Source organism: Tupaia chinensis, unplaced genomic scaffold (assembly GCF_000334495.1).
Source record: "Tupaia chinensis unplaced genomic scaffold, TupChi_1.0 Scaffold139871_1, whole genome shotgun sequence".
Classification (NCBI taxonomy): domain Eukaryota; kingdom Metazoa; phylum Chordata; class Mammalia; order Scandentia; family Tupaiidae; genus Tupaia; species Tupaia belangeri.
In genome coordinates, this window is record NW_006199750.1 from 921344 (window position 1) to 927940 (window position 6597).

Genomic DNA, 6597 nt, shown 5'->3' on the forward strand with positions numbered 1-6597 from the left:
TGTCTGTCTGGCGAGCGCACGTGCCCTACAGTGAAAATCTCTCCAAAAAAAAAATCTTTCTTTCTCAGGAACCAGCAGTTAGCGTAATGGCTATGTCGCTGGACTCCCACGTAGTCGACCGCGGTTCGCGTCCCGGACCCGGTGGCTTAAAACTCACGCCGGGCGCGTGTGCGTGCGTGCCCAAGATCCCGAGAGGAGCGTGGAGGCGAAGGGATTGCGGCGTGACCATCCCCCCTGGGGGGTGATTTCTCGCTTTCTGTCTCTATGTCTCTCTCTGTCTGTCTGGCGAGCGCACGTGCCCTACAGTGAAAATCTCTCCAAAAAAAAAATCTTTCTTTCTCAGGAACCAGCAGTTAGCGTAATGGCTATGTCGCTGGACTCCCACGTAGTCGACCGCGGTTCGCGTCCCGGACCCGGTGGCTTAAAACTCACGCCGGGCGCGTGTGCGTGCGTGCCCAAGATCCCGAGAGGAGCGTGGAGGCGAAGGGATTGCGGCGTGACCATCCCCCCTGGGGGGTGATTTCTCGCTTTCTGTCTCTATGTCTCTCTCTGTCTGTCTGGCGAGCGCACGTGCCCTACAGTGAAAATCTCTCCAAAAAAAAAATCTTTCTTTCTCAGGAACCAGCAGTTAGCGTAATGGCTATGTCGCTGGACTCCCACGTAGTCGACCGCGGTTCGCGTCCCGGACCCGGTGGCTTAAAACTCACGCCGGGCGCGTGTGCGTGCGTGCCCAAGATCCCGAGAGGAGCGTGGAGGCGAAGGGATTGCGGCGTGACCATCCCCCCTGGGGGGTGATTTCTCGCTTTCTGTCTCTATGTCTCTCTCTGTCTGTCTGGCCCACGCCCTATAGCAACAAACCTCTCCAAAAAAAAAATCTTTCTTTCTCATAAATAAATAAAATTAAGGGGGGACACTTTGAGAGATGGGAGCATTAAAAAATTTTTTTAAAAGAGGACAAATGTCTGCCTGAAAGTGTTGGGAAAAAGTCTTCACAAAGGAAAAACAAAAAAAAATACAAAAGAGATTTCCTCAGCCTGAAAAGGATGAGAGAGCATTCCAGGTGAAAAGAACAGTTACCTGCTCGAACTCGGAGGCAAGAAAGAGCAGTGCCCGTTTACTGTGCTAAGAGACCAGGGTTGCTAACAGGTGAAATGAGGGTGGGGAGACCCCCAGCTAGGAGAGAAAGCCGGAGCAGTGGCCAAGAATGGAGCAATCCCATCTGGCTACAGCACTCAGGGTTCATCCTACCGTGGTGCATAGAAAACGCCCACAGAGACCAGTCCTCACTGGTTTCAAGTTGGAATGGTCATTTTAGTCACAGATGCAAGCCTGGGTCAGAGAAGAGGCAGTGACAAATGTCGCCATAGGACACAGACAGGAGGGGATGCTCAGGGCGTGTGTAGGTGGGTGAATCTACAGAACTGGGTACTAAAGTGGTTATTGACATGAGAAATAAGAATACTACTGCCCAAGTGTCTATTTTTAGTAAATCAGGTAAAAGATCAAGCAAGAGAAGGCGATGCTGAGAACAGGAGGGGCAGCTCAAGCTATAGGGGTGTGTGAGTTGGCCCAGCCAGCAGGCAGGGTCAGGAGAGACCAGAGGAGGAAGCCTGGGATAGCAGAAAGGGACAAACGGGACCAGCAGATGGCATAATGGTTATGTCGCTGGACTATCACGCAATTGACAGCAGTTCGAATCCCAGATCCAGCAGCTTGAAAGGCACTCCAGGCACGTGTGCTTGCGTGCCCAGAGTCTCAAGAGGATAATAAAGGAGAAGCGATTGTGGTGTGGCTATCACCCCCAGAGGGTGATTTCTCACTTCCTGTCTCTTGTCTCTTTGTCTCTATGGCAAGCACACACACCCTAGAGCAAAATTCTCTCTCTCTAAAACAAATAAAAAATAAAAATAAAGAGCAAAGATGCAGAATTCCTAAGGAGAGGACTACAGAGAGGAGGAGACAGAGGTCTGCAGGACCAAACGTTCCTACCAGGACATGAAAAGAAAAAAAAAAAAAAAACAGAAGAAAGAATGTCTTTTGAATTTGGTAAGTAAGGAGGTATTAGAGATTTTGAATCATGAGGAGGAGTGGAAGCCCAGTTCTACGCGCTCATGCGCTGAGGTTGAAATAGGAAATTGAGTAAGTGACAGTGAGTGGACCCAGCTCTCTCAGGACGAATACACACGCAGGTTGGTTTATGCACATTCAGATGCACAGCTGCACTTCAGCTCCCTTGTGAAAGCCACCCTGGTCCTGAGTAGATAGGATGGTAAACCATTAGGATGCCAGGAAGCTCCATCCTTCCTGCAAAGACCTTCCCTCCAATTGACTAATGCCTAGTGATATTTGAAGACGAGTTCTTTCTATCATACAATGACTAGAAATAAAACTAAAAATGTAAACCCCATTAGAAGAGATAAAAATGGACAAATTAGTTGCAAACTGAGAATGGTCCTTACCTGACACTTTTCTCTTTCGTCTAAGTTTATTTATTCTGTAAGTGAGAGAAACAGAGAAAAAGATAGACACAGCATCCCTGACAAAGTCTCCACACCACGACCCACCCCCAGTCTCAGCCAGTGCGGATCCTGGGCACAGGTGCACCCTTCACTCATAGGGAGGTCTCCGGATCTGAACCAACCACCTTCACGTGTGGGTTTGCCTCACACAGCGTCATATTTCACTGCTCTGCCACTGACTGGCCCCTCTTACTTGACGCTTTTCTGGAAAGGGAATTGGACAGGGCAAGCTGCCAGAGTCTGAGAGAGCTGTCAGGGCAAGGAAAGAGAGGAGGGCCTGAAAATATCCCAAACTAACTGGACCAAAATTTTATTTAGCATTACCCTGTCTTCCAAGTTGAGGTCACCTTGTTGTAAGTATAAAGAGGCAGCTCCCTAACTATTGCAAGAAAAATTATTTCCCCTGGTTGCAGAAGGAGAGAATCAGCCTCATTAATAATTTCACATTGTCTAAACTCTAGATAGCTTTAAATAAAAAGTCTGCCCTTATTCTTCAACCCACATATTCATTTTCAGCTTCTACCTAATAATCTTGACACATTTCATTTGGTTCTAAGTTTTTCTGATCTCTCTTCAGCATCAGTTAATTTTTTAATTGCCAAGAAAGGTTTTTAAAATCTATTAGGGGTATTATGATATGGAACTATTAAGCTTGAACGTATATACTGACTTTCAGATATTTTTAAAACCTGTCATAAAGTCTTAACTTTTTAAAATACTCTACTACTTTCATGAACCTTCTAAAAAACCACTCATCACAGCCATTTATAAAGAAATATGACATTAAAAGGAGGTAGATTTTCCAAGTATTATACTGCGATTTAGTTGCGTGCTCCTATTAAGTCTAAATCTGTCTTCCAACCAGTGTGAAGCAGTCATGATTTATTTGAGCCTGATGGTAAAGGTCTATTAAAACAATAACTTGAAAATAGTCTTCCTAGCTAACATGTCACTCGTCAAAGAGATTAGGGCAGTAACCCCACAGAAGGCGGTGGGTCTGTCTGTGACTCATGGAGATGAGTAGTCAAAGGGACTAGGGGCATCTGACTCTGCGTGTTCAGCAAAACCCACCCTCCAAGGGTCTCCAAGAACTAGAGAAGACTTGGAAACACCCAGTGGGAAGTGGGCGTCTCACAGCCTGAGCCTGATGGAGGCCATGAAACCATCATCACAGACCAGCCTTGCATTTAGAAAAGGAAATGTTTGTGGGTGGATAATGAAAACGAAAAAAAAAATCTTTTTTTAAGTTTATTACATTATTTCTTCCATGAGAGAGGGAGACAGAGCGAGAGACAGAGTGAAAGACAGGCACCTTCCAACAAGGTCCACACCCTACAATCCTCCTGCCAGCTTCAGTCAACTGGAATCACAGGCACAAGCGTGTCCCTGCATGAGAAGAAAGACCTCCAGCTGAGAACCCAAGACCTTTGCGTATTGCTTTAGTATATAGCAAAGTGTTGTACCGCTGGGCCTCTGCAGCTGGCCAAGAAAAAAATAAAGGGATGGGGGCCAGCAGGTGGCATGGTGTTTCAGGTGTTGGATTCACACATGGCCAACCACAGTTCAAGACCCAGACCCAGCGGCTTGAAAAATCACGCCACATACTTGAGTATGTGTGCCCAAAATTCAAGGAGAATGAAGGAGAAGGGATTGTGGCATGGCCATCCTCCCAGAGGGAGATTTCTCACTTTCCCTGTCTCTGTCTCTCTCTCTGGTGAGAGCATGCACCCTATGGCAAAAACCTTAAAAAATAAATAACAAAAGGGGTTGTTTTCAATTATTTCAAATAATTCACAGCTGAGTAACTTTATAATACTGCTCACTAGAAAAGAGATCATAGACATTCTGAGGAGCAAATGAATGTACCCCAAATTATAACCATTGCATTAATTAAAGCCAAGAAGACACCACCTACTGAAACAGAAGCACCTCCATCTTTGAACTTTACATTGCTTCCTCCTTTTGCCCAGAGTAAATAGAGTGATTATAATAGTCTTACTGTCTTTGCTAACTAGTCGGAAACCTTTTTGTTTAGACATTCCTTAACAACGTAACCAGTGACCAGACCCCTGCCCAGAGCCATGCAGACCATTAAACAAAGGTCTAGAGAGTGCCCTTAAAAATTATTAACCTGCTTGGGACCAGCAGTTAGCATAATGGCTATGTCACTGAACTCCCATGTAGTCGACCACAATTCGAGTCCCGGAACCGGTGACTTAAACTCTCGCCAGGTGTGTGTGCGTGCATACCCAAGATCCTAAGAGGAGAATGGAGGAGAAGGAATTGCGGTGTGGCCATCCCCCCTGGGGGGTGATTTCTCGCTTTCTGTCTCTGTCTCTCTCTGTCTTTCTGGCGAGCACATGCGCCCTATAGCAAAAACCTCTCCAAAAAAAAAAAAAAACAACGTATTAACCTGCTTGATTCAGCTTCTCTAACCACTTTAGCATAATAACTCAACTCTTTCCTCTCCACCCCCTCCTCATTTTTCTGTTGTAATCCCCACATCAACCCAAAAATGCTTGTGATTTTTGCCTTTATAAATACTCCTCACCTTTCACTCATGGCTATGGGGTCTTTGCAAGACAAGAGTCCTCCTGGAAGCCATTGACAGCAATAAAATGCCAACAATTTGGCTATGTCTAGAATGTCCTCTTATTTCTGATTTGGCTATAACCCTCTAAGAAGGGGACTCACTTTGACTGCATTTGCCAAATTCTTTCATAGCCCTTTTCAGGGTTTAGGCTCGGGACACGTGAACGCTGCACTGGCTTTCACCAAAGGACCTCCATTCCTATTGCTGTGTCCCTCTTTGATGACCAGTTTCTCAAATGCAAATTCTATCCTCACTATCTAGTTTTTCCCAGGCCAGGACATTCCTTCAGGTCATTAGCTCACCACTTTCCTGGAACTACTCTAGTTAAAACAGCAGTTGTTTTCCCACTGCTACATCAGTTCTTATTTTCTGTCTCCATGCTTCCTGGCCCTCTGCATTTATCACTGCTGACCACCTCTTCCACTGCCTTCCAAAACCCTCAAGGCTCCTGCTTTTCCTTCTTTCTCGTTATTTTCTCTCAGACTCCCTAACTGGCCATGACTTCTACAAGGGTACTTCAAAAGGTTCGTGGAAAAATGGAATTAAAGTATAAGTGCAAAAAGAATTGGAAATCATATGCATTTTCCATGAACTTTTGAATCCCTAGTTCTTCTATTTGATGCCACGTTTTCATATTCGCACATTCTCTCCTTTTATGACCTCAGCTATACTCTACAGCTGAGCTTTGGGGCTTCCTCTAGAGCGCCAATCTTGCCAGAGGTTCAGATACCTACCATTATGTCTCAAAACATCTTTTCATACACCAGGATCAAAATTTATTACTTATCTTAGCCCTACCCCATCTTACTTTAAAATCCATTAACTTCCCTTTTTCTTATCTCAGGTAAGGGTGATACTCCAAATGTAAAAACCTGGGAATACTCCATGTGGCCTCTTTCTCTCACTTCTGACACCCCCAAAGAGCCAACAAAAAACTCTTCAGTTTTATGACAAAAAATGCTTTGCAAGCCTTGACTCTCTCCTGCCCCAGGCCAGGCATTCTTTATCCTGATACATTTATGATATCACCTCTTACTGGTCTCTGGCCAGCATTTCTCCCCAGCCTGGCAAGCATCCATATGCCTGATTCCAGACGCAAATGCTGATCCCACTACTTCCCATTATGCAGATCTCCACTGCTCTACCTCAACTGCCTTTAGATGAAGTTCAAACTCCTTAAATGAGCGTACCAGATGGTTGGGCCCAAGCTGCTTCTCCAGTCTTAACTCCTGAAGTTCTTATATATCTAGTCACAATAACACTTCTGTTTACTCCTCTGAAATCTTTCTTTCTCTCACTGAGTGACTGAACTTCCACATATTCCAATGTGTTCATTGTTGTAAGCACAATAAACCTAATTCTTTACCTCAGCAAAACCTCCATCACATTCCCCCTCCCATTGATTTCAGTCTAATCCTTTTGAACAAATGGATCATTCCTAGACCCCTTCAATTTTTCCTCACCTTTTCCTCATCTCTCTTTCCC